General features: G+C 42.3%; 1 pseudogene; it reads left to right on the top strand.

The window, feature by feature from the left end:
* On the top strand, positions 1-8759 carry LOC121585927 (annotated as a pseudogene).
* Positions 8760-17014: the final 8255 nt, after the last annotated feature.

Below are 17014 nucleotides of genomic sequence, written 5' to 3'. Positions count from 1 at the left end.
ATGGTTGTTCACATACCAGTTCTGAATTTCAGCACCACTGACAGTGGGGCTTCCAACCTAAGCACCAATGTCAGTGATGGGGACACCTTGGTGCCCCAGGACTCCTTCGGCCTGAACAGGACTGGCCACACGGTGGTGGCAGTATGTCTTGGGCTCATTTTGGTCCTGGGATTCCTCAGCAACCTTCTTGTCCTGCTGATCTTGGCAAAGTTTTGGTTGCTTTGGACGCCCATCAACCTCCTTCTGTTGAACATCAGCGTGAGCGACCTCCTCGTGTGTATTTTCGGAACTCCATTCAGTTTCGCGGCGAGTATCCAAGGAAGCTGGCTCATTGGACACCATGGCTGCAAGTGGTACGGTTTCGCCAATTCGTTTTTCAACAGGCAACAAAAGCCATATAGCTTAGGCTACACTATAGGCTGACCTCAATGTCATGTTTTTTTGCAGGGACTAGTTTCTAACTAATATTTCTATAGCCTACGATTTTAAAGCCTAGAGCTAGGCTAATCTACATTTTAGTCATTTAGCAGACGCTCTTATCCAGAGCAATTAGGGTTAAGTGCCTTGCTCAAGGGCACATCGACAGACTTTTCACCTAGTCGGCTCGGGGATTAGAACCAGCAACCTTTCGGTTACTGGCACAACGCTCTTAACCACTAAGCTACCTGCCGACTTTACTGTCAAACGCTAATACAAACCCTTCAGATCATTAGGCCTACTGCTTGAACAATTATTAGATAAGTCCTCCAGACTCATTATGAAAAGTCTGAGCACAATTCATATATATATAATTAATTATATTTTAACCACCATGCCTTCCTGTCGTCTCTGTAACATTTTAATTAACCTACATTTGAATGTAGAAATAGTGGAACACTAATGAAAAACGATTGCATAAAGCTTCAGCAGCACGCATTTATATTAAACCTTTATACGTACCATTTGCACTTGAATGGAAGCTTGATGTATTACATGTAGGACTTTTGCATAGGACCTTAAATTAAAAGCATGTGTGTAATGTCTTCATAACCCCATTATAAGTGCAGATTGGCATTTATTGTCATGAATCTTGCCCTGGAGGGAGCTCTGCAGAGTGGTCACTAGTGGGCAGTCACAGTCATAAAATCGAACCTTAACCACACTGCTAACCCTAATGCCTAACCTTAAATTAAGACCAAAAAGCAAATGTTTTGTTTTCATGAGCTTTTGATGTAGTCAATATGTTTTATTTAATATTATCTTATTTTGTTCTTGTCTATAACTGTTGTGTACTCTGTCATGTGTTTTATGTGGACCCCAAGAGTATCTGCTTCATTAACACTTCACTTATATAACACTCTCTGTCCCTCCTAGGGATCGTGTCCCTGGTGTCTCTGTCTATTCTGTCCTATGAGCGCTACGCCACTGTGCAGCGGTCCACCAAGGCTAACATGTCTGACTTTAGGAAGACCTGGCTATGTGTGGGGGGATCCTGGCTCTACTCCCTGCTATGGACCCTTCCTCCCTTCATGGGCTGGAGCAGCAATGGACCGGGGGGGGCCGGTACCTCCTGCTCTGTCCAGTGGACCCAGCGCTCCCCGGCCAGTGTCTCCTACGTGGTCTGCCTGTTGATCTTCTGCCTGCTGCTACCCCTCATGCTAATGGTCTACTGCTACGGCAGGATACTGGTCGCCATCAGGGGTGTGAGTGGGACTCGGGTGGGGGAAGGGCCACTTTGAATGCAATCAATTCAGAATTGAATTGAAGTGTATGAATTGAAAATTGTCCTTTTTCGTTAATTCATGAACTGAGTTTAAATTCTCTTCAGTTATTTTTTACTAAATTGACTCCCAACTCAAGAGTGGTGCTGCTACTCATTGGTGATTGGCTACATGGTGTCTGGTGCCTTCTTGGGACTCATGCACTCTGGTGCTAATGAAGTGTGTACTCTGCAGCTGGTTACAAAGTAGCACTGCCCGACCAATCTGTACTGCTCTAGGCTTTAGTTAACATGACATGTACAGGACCAGTCAAAAGTTTGGACACACCTACTCATTCAAGGGTTTTTCTTTATTTTGACATTTTTTTTTACATTGTAGAATAATAATGAAGACATCAAAACCATGAAATAACACATATGGAATCATGTAGTAACCAAAAAAGTGTTAAATAAATCAAAATGTATTTTATATTTGAGATTCTTCAAATAGCCACCCTTTGCCTTGACAGCTTTGCACACTCTTGGCATTCTCTCAACCAGCTTCACCTGGAATGCTTTTCCAACAGTCTTGAAGGAGTTCTGCATATGCTGAGCACTTGTTGGCTGCTTTTCCTTCACTCTGCAGTCCGACTCATCCCAAACCATCTCAATTGGGTTGAGGTCGGGGGATTGTGGAGGACAGGTCATCTGATGCAGCACGCCATCACTCTCCTTCTTGGTCAAATAGCCCTTACACAGCCTGGAGGTGTTGGGTCATTGTCCTGTTGAAAAACAAATGATAGTCCCACTAAGCCCAAACCAGATGGGATGGCGTATCGCTGTAGAATGCTGTGGTAGCCATGCTGGTTAAGTGTGCCTTGAATTCTAAATAAATCACAGACAATGTCACCAGCAAAGCACCCCCACACCATAACACCTCCTCCTCCATGCTTTACGGTGGGAAATGCACATGTGGCGATCATGCGTTCACCCGCACCGCGTCTCACAAAGACACGGCGGTTTGTCCAAAAATGTGGACTCCAGACCAAAGGACACATTTCTTGGCCCAAGCAGGTCTCTTCTTCTTATTGGTGTCCTTTTCTTTGCAGCAATTCGACCATGAAGGCCTGATTCACACAGTCTCCTCTGAACAGTTGTTGTTGAGATGTGTCTGTTACTTGAACTCTGTGAAACATTTATTTGGGCTGCAATTTCTGAGGCTAGTAACTCTAATGAACTTATCCTCTGCAGCAGAGGTAACTCTGGGTCTTCCATTCCTGTGGCGGTCCTCATGAGAGCCAGTTTCATCATAGCGCTTGATGGTTTTTGCGACTGCACTTGAATAAACTTTCAAAGTTCTTGAAATGTTCAGTATTGACTGACCTTCATGTCTTAAAGTAATGATGGACTGTCGTTTTCCCTTTGCTTATTTGAGCTGTTCTTGCCATAATATGGACTTGGTATTTCACCAAATAGGGCTATCTTCTTAAAATTAACTTTTAAGAAGGCACACCTGTTAATTGAAATGCATTCCATGTGACTACCTCATGAAGCTGGTTGAGAGAATGCCAAGAGTGTGCAAAGCTATCATCAAGGCAAAGGGTGGCTACTTTGAAGAATCTCAAATATAAAATCTATTTTGATTTGTTTAACACTTTTTTGGTTACTACATGATTCCATATGTGTTATTTCATAGTTTTGATGTCTTCACTATTATTCTACAATGTAAAAATAAAGAAAAACCCTTGAATGAGTAGGTGTGTCCAAACTTTTGACTGGTAGTGTATATCCTGGTCAAAATTCTTAACAGCTCATCGGTGCTACTGCTGGGTAACTGCAAAACATTATATACATAAAAATTATCATACAATATTGGTAGTTCATACAGGTAATTTTAGAATCCATAACAAAATAGCTTTGTTTTTGATGTTCACAGACAGGGAGCAGTGGCTGCCGGCATGCATATTAATGGTTCAAGCCAGACCATTATTCACCTTTCTATACAGATATAGGCCAAGCTCAGCCTTTGTGCCTGTTGATCTATTATCCCTTTGCAGTGTGAATGGAATAGAAAGGCTACCTGGATATATCTGTCTGGCTGGTTGTGTTCAACAGGCTCCTTGGGGGGTCGGGCCAGGTTGTGTTCAACAGGTCAATGACCGCTCCTCAGGTTTTTGTGACTCAACTGCGCGCCTCACCGTGCTAACACCGCCCGACAGTGCCACCCCATGAATTACCTGGGAGCTATTTTTAGACTCTGGAAGTAGCCTGTTACTATTGTTGACAGTCCAGCTATGTAAGTAGCTAATTTTCCCTTGGACTGGCCATAGGGAAATTCTGGCAAATGCGTAGCCCACTGAACCTGTCTAAATTGTTGGTTTTTTTGTGTGCAAATTATCATTATTTGGCTAATAATGGGGGCCCCGAGAGAAGGAACACGAGGAAGAAAAACAACGGTCTGCATGTCATCTGTGTTAGAAATGCCAGGGCCAATTTCTGGTCCCATTCCGCCCCTGCGCAGACCTGATTACTGGCGAATTCAGGCTTAGTTGATCCACCAGTCGCCCTCCCATTCTGAAACTGCCCCCAGGCTTTTCTTAGAAAGCAAGTGCCAGCCTGTGGAGCAGTACCGTCATCTGAGAGGTGACTTAGGTAACACTTTATTTGACATCTAGTGTCATAACACGTTTATGACATGGTCATAACAGCTGACATAACCTTTCATAATTGTCATAACACTGTCACAACACATATTTAGACATGTTGTGACATATATTGCAATATTTTATGGCTGGTTATAAGAGTGTCAAAGTCCACAAATCCTACCACAAGGCAAACCATTCCATTCTACATGTAAATATTTCCCCAAATGTTCAATTTTATTAACATTGTAATTGTACACACATTGATGTCAAACATGCCTAGCCCAATGCTCTGTCGCTGATGACTGGGATGAATGCAAGAGCAGGACAAAACACCCTCTTTGGGACTTATGACTGACATAGGCCTTGTTTACAGCAACATTCCTGTGATTGATTCTGATAGACTTTCAGAATTGCCGCTTTATATACATGTATACTTAGCACTACCACTAGGGGGAGACAGTCGAACTGTTAGCTGCAGGCTCGCGCCTCATATGTTTGATGAAGAGAAGCAGGATAAGAAGCACGGTGGGAAATGTTTAATTGTCGGTCTCCTTATTCATCCTGTTCAGGTTTGTAACATTTTATAAGCATGGTTTCGTTTTTTAAATCTAGAGAACTCATCACAGTTTGGATACAAGTTATCTCGTCATTTTGATGTATAAATTAGGTGTTTTGACCGAGTGAAAAACGAGTAAGATTTTCCCTTCACTTCGTGAGTGTCGCCAAGCTAAGATAGCTACCTAACTTTGTAAGTCAATGAGACAAGATGGCGTCTCTGATATTTCGTTTTTGGCTCTTAAATGTTTTAATTTGTTTTACAAACGATGGCTCGTATTAAGTGTATTTACATGAGTACATATGAACCACGCTAATTATATATATTTTATACAGTTGCATTTAATGGTCGCATGCTAACCGCTAGCGTTAGTTAACTCAGCGCTAGGCGCTAGCTAGCTTACCATATCTAGCTTGTTGTTGTTAGCTGTCCATGGGTTTTTGTTATATTTAATACACAGGTATCTTCTATAATTTGTTTGTACAATTGGCACTGTGTGTGTATATATAGAATGAATCAGATGTACTGTTGCATCAACAATGTATCTGTTGTATTTGGTTGTTTTACACACAACCATCTTTAGTAATAGGGTAGCTAACGTCAGTTAAACAAACACTAACTAGATGTAATGGTAGCTAACTGTTAGCTAGCTAGCTACATGACTAGTTGAGAGCTAGTGTTATCTATGTTATCAAAACATTGAGAATGGGATTGTAATGTATTTGAGAACGTGTGAAAGTGTTTGCTATTGCCGTAATATATTTGGTATGAAGTTTTCATTTTCAACTTTTCTTAGTTGCAGCATGCTCTATTCTGATTTCTGTTCTTTACTTATATTTTTCAGAGAAAGTAATGCATCTGCTGATTGATTGCATCCAGGGGTGGAGGTGAAGACCTGAGGGAGGCCGCAGAAACAAACTTTCAAACAAAAGGAAAGAGGAAACGTCTTTGCAGGGAAAGGCATTTGAATAAATAATACGATTTAGAGTTAAATCCTTTGTTATAAGGAATTCTTTAAAGTTGTTTTTTGAATAACTTGTAGAAAATACACTTTATGACAGTCATCTAGCATTATGACCATCCTGTGTCAATTTACCTGGACAAAGAAAATACACCTTATGACACTGTCAAGAAGCATTATGAGCATCCTGTGTCACTTTACTTGGACTAAGAAAATACACTTTCTGCTCCTGCATTCATCCCAGTCACCAGTAAGAGAGCTTTGGGGTTGATACATGTCTGACATCAATGTGTGCGCAATTACAATGATAATTTTTTATGGTCCATTTCAGAAAATGTTATATAACATACTGTTTACAAGTAAGCTATGGTGTAATGAAATGGTTTGGCTTGTGGTAGATTTAGTAGGTTTTGACACTCATGCAGGTGTCAATCAGCCATAAAATAACGCAATATGTCAACAGGTGTAAATGTATTATGACCATATTATGACAGTTATGTCGGCAGTTATGACATATTATGACATGGTTGTGTTATGACGCTGGGTGTCAAAGTGTTACCGTGTCTTACAATCCACCATGCAATGACACATCACACAGAGAAATAACATTAATATGAAGAGAATCAGTATGGGTCAAGGGTGTGATTTATTTTTTTATATGGTTGGGCCTCGCTGCAGATCTTAATTCCAGGCACGCTGTTGGTCGTGAAAGGCTCTCCCATGGTCTTACATCACTGTGAGAGTTATCATGCCACAACTGTGCCTAACTATAAATATAGTGCACATGTTACTAATGCATCCAAATGTGTTACTCCATTGCATGGCCAAATCCCCTGGTGTCACAAATGACCATTATCCATTTCCTGACTAGATCAGCCTGAGCCTCCAGGCTAGAAGCTCCACAGTACCTGCTTCCACTGTGGGACTGGAATAGATTAAAGAATGTACCAGGCAATACACATGGAGCCCGTTTGATGTCTTGGCAGCAGTAGAATACAAATTAACTTTTAAAAAGGCACACCTGTTAATTGAAATGCATTCCAGTTGACTACCTCATGAAGGTGGTTGAGAGAATGCCAAGTGTGCAAAGCTGTCATCAAGGCAAAGGGTGGCTATTTGAAGTATCTCAAATATAAAATATATTTTGATTTGTTTAACACTTTTTTGGTTACTACATGATTCCATATTTGTTATTTTATAGTTTTGATGTCTTCACTATTATTCTACAATGTAGAAAATAGTAAAAATAAAGAAACTCTGGAATGAGTAGGTGTGTCCAAACTTTTGACTGGTACTGTACATGACCAGCATTACAAGTGGGTGCTACACATTGGTAATAGCAACAATAATACAACAGTATGATTAATGAAAAACTTTGCCAGACAATTTTCTGGCAGTCCAACTCTTCTCCTCTTCCTGTTCCCAGGTGGCTAAGATCAACCTGCTGTCGGCCCGGAGGCGAGAGCAGCACATCCTGCTCATGGTGCTGTCCATGGTGTCCTGCTACCTGCTGTGCTGGATGCTCTACTGCGTCATGGCCTGGTGGTCACCCCCGTGGCCAGCGTGGTGCCCGCCGTCCTGGCCAAGAGCAGCACCGTCATCAACCCTGTCATCTACGTGCTGTTCAACAACCAGGTGAGAGGGGGCGCTAGAGGGCAGACCAGAGGGACAATGGTGGTGTTCACCTGTCGCGTAGCCTTTACAGCAATGGGGTGCCGCTTATATAGCAGCTTAGACAGCCTTCTATTGCAGCCTGGCATGTGAGGTCAGGAAGACAAGCACAGACAGCCTTTCAGAGTCCATACTGTGGATATCATTGATCGTTTTTATGTGGCTTGTCCTATCATGTTGACATGTTTTTGCTAAATACTCTATTTCAGGTTCGGTGTTGTACAACCTGTGTTCAGTTTCATAGACATGATGACTTTAGCTTGACAGGCTAATCATGTCTCTTGTTGTGAGAGCTCGGTTGATCAATGGGGGTTCAAGTGCTTGTGACAGCCCACCTGTGTGCCTGTCAGTGAGGAGCAGAGAGGGGCTGGGTGGTGTGACACTGCTAATGTCCCCACAAGGACTACTGACAGTGACACCCTGGCTCCTGTCATTGAGGGGACACAGTATTGTGAGGACACTGACTCCCAGTAATTACTTTGTGCCTCATCACCCTCTGCAATCCTGCCTTCCAGATGCTACCAATGACACTTAAGAACAGACCGGCTGACATAGTTAGTTTGGCAGCTACAAGAGCTCAGGCAGACAGGATTTATAGCCACCTTACATCCCATCTGTTGTCTCTGGCTGCCCTTGAGCCAAGAAGAGGAGTCAAGTATCAACACAGACTGGATATAAAAAGAACTCCTGTTAATAGAGAACACACACTAGAAAACTAAAGTTCACTCTGTGCTCTCTTTTCGTGGAGAAGTTGTGTCAAATGCTATTGCTTCAGTGTGTGAAAGAAATTGATTCTCAAAGTGGTGTGTGTGTGTGTGTGTGTGTGTCAGTTTTACAGATGCTTTGTGGCCTTTGTGAGGTGCAGAGGGGAGCCCCAGTCTGTGTATGGCTTCAACACCCAGCAGAGGGTGGTCCTCTGTAGCTCAGCTGGTAGAGCACGGCGCTTGTAACGCCAGGGTAGTGGGTTCGATCCCCGGGACCACCCATACACAAAAATTTATGCACGCATGACTGTAAGTCGCTTTGGATAAAAGCGTCTGCTAAATGGCTTATTATTATTATTATTATAGCAGCAGAGAGGAGAACTCTACCCCCGGGACAGCCCTCTCATGCCCCTCCCTGGCCCCAAAACAGCACTCGCTCGGCTCTCCGCACACACAGAGCTACAGGAACCCCAGCAATGCCCCCCTGTGCGGTCTGCGGAGTGAGTGGAACACCATGTCTCTGGTGGTCCACTACACCCCCTGAGAGCCCCCTCTACTGGGCTGGGGGAACCACACTGAGGTGGATGATTTTTTATTTTGGATCCCCATTAGCTGCTGAAGAAGCAGCAGCTCTTCTTCCTGGGGTCCACACAAAACATGACAAAATACAAAACCATAATGGACAGGAACAGCGACACAAATCCAAACTAACACCATGACCTGGGAACAGGGGAGAACGACCCCTCTCATTGAAGCCACCAAGTAAGTTCAAGGCCGACCGTGGTACTGCAGGCCATGTTTGCAGAAAACAGGATCCCCCATTATAGTGAAGGGGAAAAATGACCACAAAAATGTACAATCTTCAATTAATAAAGAAATGTTTCAAAGACAATCATGATACTAATAATTGCTTCGAATACACCAGATGTATGTCCTTGAACCGATTATTTAAAAATTGCACACACAAAAAAAAAAAAAAAAAAAGTTACAAGGATAGTTTAGTTGCTAATGGCAGCCTGCAGTACCCCAGTCTGCCTTCAACTTGAGTTACTCAAATTATTTTTATTTTTTTTCACCTTTATTTAACCAGGTAAGCCAGTTGAGAACAAGTTCTCATTTACAACTGCGACCTGGCCAAGATAAAGCAAAGCAGTGCGATAAAAACAACAACACAGAGTTACATATGGGGTAAAAAAAACATACGGTCATAAAATACAACAGAAAATATATATACAGTGTGTGCAAATGTAGCAAGTTATGGAAGTAAGGCAATAAATAGGCTATAGTGCAAAATAATTACAATTAGTATTAACACTGGAATGCTAGATGTGCAAGAGATTATGTGCAAATAGAGATACTGGGGTGCAAAAGAGCACAATAAATAACAATATAGGGATGAGGTAGTTGGGTGGGCTAATTTCAGATGGGCTGTGTACATGTGCAGTGATCGGTAAGGTGCTCTGACAACTGATGCTTAAAGTTAGTGAGGGAGATAAGAGTCTCCAGCTTCAGAGATTTTTGCAATTCGTTCCAGTCATTGGCAGCTACATGATGAGAGGGGGCAACACTGAGTTAGCCCGCAACGTCACTTCCTGGTATGTTATCCTCTCCCTGAGAATACTTTGTTAGTGTATAACGACTCAACATCAAAAGTAACTATCACAGAACGATATGAGAGATATTTCACTGGATGTATAAATGTGAAGCAGCCGCTTGGCGTTTCCACTCACTACCAAATATGGTAGCGAGAGGAAGCCCACTGGTCGGCAGTGGGAGAAGATGGAACGAGATGGATTTTGGCAGACATTATGCAAATGTTCTCATCAATTAAACATTTGATCTCAATACAGTTTTCTCTTCCCAAAACTAGAATGTTATGAACAAAGTGGACTAAGTTTAGTAGACTTTACCCTTTGCAAAAGTTTTTTTTAATCGCCTTGTTTAGGAGTGAAAGCTGAATTGAGTTATTGCACACACGCACTTCACATAGGTGGCGTTCCCTAACGGAAATATGCAGAGGCAGGCTAGAAAACGCCAATAGGATCTCGCGAGCTCATGCTTGGCTCTGCCCACCTCCTTGCTTGTTCTTTCCACTATGACTAATTTGTTCCCATTGGAAACGACAGGCTGTGGTCTATCTTTGTTTACTTATAAAAATCTTTGCTAATATTCCACATGAGGGCGGTATTGAAACCATGGAACATTTTCTTTTGCAATGTGACCCAAATAAACTACCCTCCAGTGCATGCATTATAACGTTGGCTGAAATAGTACTCACATATAACCATTTCATGTTTCAAAACAATTTCTTTATCCAGACGAAGGGTAATGTAATGGGATCCCCTATGGCTCCTAACTATGTGAATGTGTATGTGGGTTACATGGAGAAACAGTCAATTATCAATAATCTCAACAACAAAAGAATGTGCCTAACATTATTTACAGTGTTGCCAATTTGGCAACTTTGTTGCTATATTTAGCACGTTTTCAGACCCCTCTAGGGACACATTTTCAAAAAAGCGACTAGCAACAAATCTAGCGACTTTTTCTGGTGTTATTGGAGACTCTGACGTGAAAGCACGTATCTTTCTTACTCTTCTCAACGAGCAGCGGGTGCTTTGTTACCCCCGTCCCAAAGCACTCACAGGCGGCCCAGTCCTCGCGCAGCAGTCCCTCCCAGCTGCAGTCAGAGCAGGAGATGTTCACCTCTCCGCGTCCAGACTGCAAATGCATCGCGCATGCGGGAAGCCGCCGCTGGCTGATCCCGCCCTGGCTTACATTCAGGGCGGGATGTAAATGTAGGGTGTTTTTTACTCACTTTTTGTCTCTCCCACAACGTTATTCCTCTCTCCTACAGCGTCCATCACAATTACATGCACATGGCCAATTATGCAAATTAGGTGATGGCGTCATTTAGCGACTTTTAGGACAGCCAATAGCTACTTTCCTTACTGAGGAGTTGGCAACACTGATTTGGAAACGGTACATTGATATTTTTGTTTTATGGAGGGGTGATGCAAAACAGCTCCAGGCGTTCCAAGCTTTTCTTAACTCTTGTTCAGAGCACCTGAGATTCCCTATGCAATCTGACACACGTCAAATCAGTTTCCTTGATATTTTGATTTTGTGTGAGGATAATGTTCTATACACTGATCGTAACAGTTTGTTGAGGGCTGATAGCTGTCACTGCCCACGTGACAGGAGGAGAGACATGTTCTTGGTTAAACTGTAAGGAGGCATTTAGAAACTAATGAGACCGATTGTTTGACCACAAGTGAGAGTTGTTTGATATCGTTGAATCTTGTTTCGCTATTGCAGAAATGTGGTAAGCGGTTCATGGGAAATGGCGGCGAGTAGGGCAGAGGAAATTGAGAAAAAGTTGGTGACGCAACAGCTGTGCTGGAATGCAAACAATATGGCTGTCAGTTCTGATGGAGCGGGAGGATGAGGGTCAAGGACCGGAATGGTCGGTAGTGGAAAGACATAGGAAGAAGAGAGATCATGATACAGAAAGCAGTGGAGCGTCTAGTATAGAAATCATAAAGAGGGCCAAGGTAGGAAGCAAGAGTAATGATGTGTTGGAGTGGAAAGTGGTGATAGTGTTTGATGAGACCACAGTGGCTCACTTACACCCTATCTGACTAACTAATGCCGTAGAGAAAGAGGTAGGTGATGTGAAATTAGCTCGGTTCATTGGAAATGGTAGATTGTTACGATTGTGTGGCAGCCAGCCTCAGCAAGGGAATATTTTGAGAATTGAAAAACTTAATGCGATGAAGATTAAAAGGCATGTACCTGGTGCTTATGCTAGATTGAGGGGAGTCATCACTGGGGTCCCAATATCTATGTCCACAGATGATATTAAAGAAAATGTGAAGGGAGGCAGAGTGATTGAGGCTAAAAGGTTGATCAGTAGGAAAGAGGGTCAAAGAAGTGAAAGCTTATCAGTGATGCTGATGTTTGAGAAAGTCTTACTGGGAAAAGTACAAATAGGATTCCTTAGTTTCAATGTTAGAGAATGTGCCCCATTTGCACTGCGCTGTTAAAATATGCCAAAGAATGGGACATGTAGCTGCTCAGTGTAAAGGAAATAACATATGTGCCAAGTGTGGAGGAGCACTTGATTACGGTGAATGTGGAAGCAATGTGAAGGTTAAGTGCTGTAATTGTGGGGGAGAACACAGTGCAGCATTTGGTGGATACCGGGTACAGAGAGAGGCTAGAGATGCTCAGAGAAATAGGATCAGTCATGATGTATCATATGCAGAGGCCATAAAACAGATTGGTAAACTACAGTGCGGACTGATGGACCTTACATGGATGTACCTGTAGTAAGTGGACCTACTGTCAGGGCTGGTGCTTCTGATGGTCCTGGCATGGTTTTGAGACCTGTTCAGAAATCTTGTGCGCATGAATGTGTGGTGTCAAAGGCCACTTTGATAATGAATAATGTTGACTTCATAGCTTTTATTGGTAAAGTTATCAATACGACTCGGGTTGTGGAAAGCAGAAATGCCAGGTTGAAGGTTATTGTGGCAAAATAGATATTGGGGGTAACAGATGTTACTGTTGAAATGGTTGTTGACATGCTGAACAATCCTAAGGGTGGAGTGTTTCAGCATGATATAGATAAAGTTTAATGGGGTTGGGGAGGGGAGGGTGTGGTAGAAGTTAGGGATTTCTTTGGTTTAGAATTTTATTTTCATGGTAGTACAGAATTGAGCAGATCATGATTGATCGTACATTCCAGCACAGTAGGTGGCGGCATGCATTTAAACGATTGTTTGCGGACCGCCATGATATTTACATTTACGTCATTTAGCAGACGCTCTTATCCAGAGCGACTTATAAATTGGTGCATTCAACTTATGATATCATAGAAGAAGATAGCTGTCACCCGCTTCCCTTAAAAAACAGTTTGCCCTACAGCCAATTCTGTCAATTTCAAAATAATTTGCAAAAACAATCAGATTTCAACAGAAACGAGATGGAAATACATTTCAAGGAAAGTGGGGTACAAAAATGGTCAGATCAATACTGCCGTTGAGAAAATCCAAAACAAATCGAGACACGATCTCTTTCAAGGACAGTCTCATAAAAAGAAGCATTCTTGCGTTCTTCAAATCAAGTCAAATCAAATACACGTGTTTAGCAGATGTTATAGCGGGTGTAGAGAAATGCTTGTGCTTCCAACTCCGACAGTGCAGTAATATCTAACAAGTAATATCTAACAATTTCACAACATATACCTAAAACACACAAAACTAGTAAGGAATGGGATTTAAGAATATATACATATATGGACAAGCAATGACAGAGCGGCATGGACTAAGATACAGTAGAATATTATAGAATAGAATGCAGTATATACATATGAGATGAGTAGTGCAAGATATGTAAACATTATTAAAGTGACTAGTGTTCAATTTCTTAAAGTGGCCAGTGATTTCAATAGGCAGCAGCAGCCTCTAATGTGCTAGTGATGGCTATTTAACAGTCTGATGGCCTTGAGATAGAAGCTGTTTTTCATTCTCTCGGTCCCAGCTTTGATGCACCTGTACTGACCTCGCCTTCTGGATGATAGCGGGGTGAACAGGCAGTGGCTCGGGTGGTTGATGTCCTTGATGATCTTTTTGGCCTTCCTGTGACATTGGGTGCTGTAGGTGTCCTTGAGGGCGGGTAGTTTGTCCCCGGTAATGCGTACTCCCTATTCAAAGTGCTCTGAACAAATTAAGGGAATCGTTCACAAACATTGACATGTTTTAAGATCCGATGACGGTATCGGTAATGTGTTTTCGGACCTCCATTGGTTGTATTCCCCCCGGGGCAGAAATCTCAGAGATGAATTGGTCAACTCTGATTTATCACCCTAAAATACCCCGCACAACGTCTCCTTGCGCATCTACCGGATGGAAGCTACAAGTGTAATGGCTGCGCTAAATACAATGGCACTTCCAAATGTAGATCCTTCAAAGACCCTCAAACAGGGAAACGGATCCAGATCAAAGGTGTTATCACGTGCTCCACTAAGGCAGTTATAAGATAAATAACTTGGCCTTGTGGTAAAGATTGTGTGGGCAAAACAAAGCGCGAACTAAATGTAAGAGTCTCTGAGGTGCAAAAACTCGACTTACCCAGTTGCGGCCCAATTTTTGGAAGCAAACCACTCTATTTCCTCCCTTCTATTTCGTCCCTTCGCTATATTGGCATCGAATACATCACCCTCCCTGGGAGAGGGGGTGACCTTGACAATTTATTGTTAAAACAAGAGGCCACCTGGATCTTTAATGTAAATACCCTTGCTCCCTTAGGTCTCAATGTAGTGTTTGATCTGAAGCCATTCTTGTGATTGTGTTTTTACTATCCATTGTTAATAATGTTTGTAGGCCTATGTAGCCAAATTGTATCTTTGATCTTATGTTATCCATTCATGCTTTTTTAAATGTTTTATATCGCTAAATCAACCAATGAAATCAAGCCACAGCTGCCCATGATTACAGACACCTGTGTGTCCTTTCAAACTATATAAACTAGTGACCCGCAGTGTTTGTCATTATACCCTGATGAAGACAGCTTGTCTGTCCAAACGTTGGTTATTAAATTATTGTGTGGCTCTCCTTTTCTTTTTCAAGTGTTCTACTCTGCTAGTCAGCACCTCGTCTAAATAGGTGTGTTTCTTTCACCTCCAGATGTCTCCATGAGAGGCCATCTTAACCCACTTCATTTGGCTTCAGTGCATTATTGAGTCTTTACATAGGAACAAATGGTGTCACGTGATTGAAGGCTTTGTCCATTCATTGGGTGAGAGAGGCTCAAGAGAAAAGCTGGCCGCCTGCATTCTACTGTGGAACCTTCTGGATTTCCCTGTGACCCACTAGATAAGCAAAATCAACCCAGGAATAGTTCACCCAAAATACAAAATGAAATATTGGTTTCCTTACCCTGTAAGCAGTCTGTGGGTAAGGTATGATAGCAATCCGTGCTTTGGTTTTGTTTACCTTTCAAATGTTAACATTTTAGCATTGATGGCACAATCCAATGCAAGTCAATGGTAGGCTACCCGTAATCGAATTTTCGCACTTCATGTCGAATGTTTTTATTGTATAACTCAAAGTTACTTATAGATGATTTGGACATGAAGCGCAAAAATGCTAATATGGGTACCATTGACTTGCTTTGGATTGGGAATTCCAGCTCCAACCTTCGTTAGCATTCCAGCTCCATTCCTAGCGTTAGCATTCCAGCTCCATTCTTAGCGTTAGCATTCCAGCTCCATTGTTAGCGTTAGCCTTATTGTATCTTCATTCTCATGACCAAAGACATGCCTACTGCATTTAGGGCTGAATCCTAACTTGAGATTTATACATGGATTCGAACCCCTTTATCATCAGTTAAACACATACTATAGATCTCAAGTGGCATACCACCAGAGATATTCATATGTATGCCACTAGGGGAAGCCCTGGTCTATGTTACTGATGGCCATACTCAATATAAATGTGTATTTCCCTTATGCCTATAATGTAGAATTTAGTGCTTCGGCAGTTGTGTATTGATGAACTTTGTCTAGACAGCTTGCCAGTCATGTTAATATGCTGCTGTATTAGTTTCAATATTGTTGCAGTGTATTTCATTGTTCATATTTTAGATACAAGGAAACTAAACTGATGCCAAAACAGCGTGTTTTTGTAGTTGTTTTAAAACTGTTGCCAAGGCTGCATTTAGTAATGGAACACTTCAAATTGTGAGCCATTTCTCTGTTCAGCAATGTGGATTATGAAAATGAAAGTTTAGTTTTTTTCCCTAGTTTGTCTTAAGTCCTATTTTACTGCTAGTGCAGAGTGAATGTTAACCCAATACATTTAGTGGTAGTCTACATCCAAAATGGCACCCTATTGTCTTCATAGTGCGCTACCTTTGACCAGGGCTCTTGTCAAAAGTAGTGCACTATAAAGGGAATAGGTTGCTGTTGAAATTCTATGGAAACTGCTTGACTCAATTAGAATATTTCCATTTACTGAGAAACCCCGACTTGACCATAATTTTACATTTTAGTCATTTAGCAGACGCTCTTATCCAGAGCGACTTACAGTTAGTGAGTACATTACTTTTATTCATACTGGCCCCCCGTGGGAATCGAACCCACAACCCTGGCATTGCAAACGCCATGCTCTACCAACTGAGCTACATCCCTGCCGGCCATTCCCTCCCCTACCCTGGACGAATTGTGTGCCGCCCCATGGGTCTCCCAGTCGCGGCCGGATACAACAGAGCCTGGATTCGAACCAGGATCTCTAGTGGCACAGCTAGCACTGCGATGCAGTGCCTTAGACCACTGCGCCACTCGGGAGACATAATCGTCCCTTGCTCTGAGTTCCACATCGTGATTCCTCTACCGTGAGTGTGTGTTAGAGAGAGAGAGGTTGTGTTCCCCTGCTCAGACGTTGCATGCATCAATCAATGGTCACGTGCCACTTCATCGACTGTTTATTTATTTTTATTTATTTCACCTTTATTTAACCAGGTAAGCCAGTTGAGAACAAATTCTCATTTACAACTGCGACCTGGCCAAGATAAAGCCGTCGGGCACCAAATTTACAGGGCTGTCCAATTCCGATCCAGGAGGGCCGAAACACTTTTTCTCTCTACCTGGTAGTTAATTGTCCCAGGTCTCAATTAGTTGCTGATTAAAAGGAGAAGATGAAAACCAGAAGTGTTTCGGCCCTCTAGGTCCGACATTGAACTGCCCTGCAACATATGATATGTAAAATACCTATCCAGGCTTGTAAGATCTGGCAT

This window comes from Coregonus clupeaformis, chromosome 2 (assembly GCF_020615455.1).
Source record: "Coregonus clupeaformis isolate EN_2021a chromosome 2, ASM2061545v1, whole genome shotgun sequence".
NCBI lineage: Eukaryota > Metazoa > Chordata > Actinopteri > Salmoniformes > Salmonidae > Coregonus > Coregonus clupeaformis.
The sequence above is the reverse complement of the archived record's forward strand: the minus strand, read 5'-3'. Positions and strand labels throughout refer to the sequence as shown.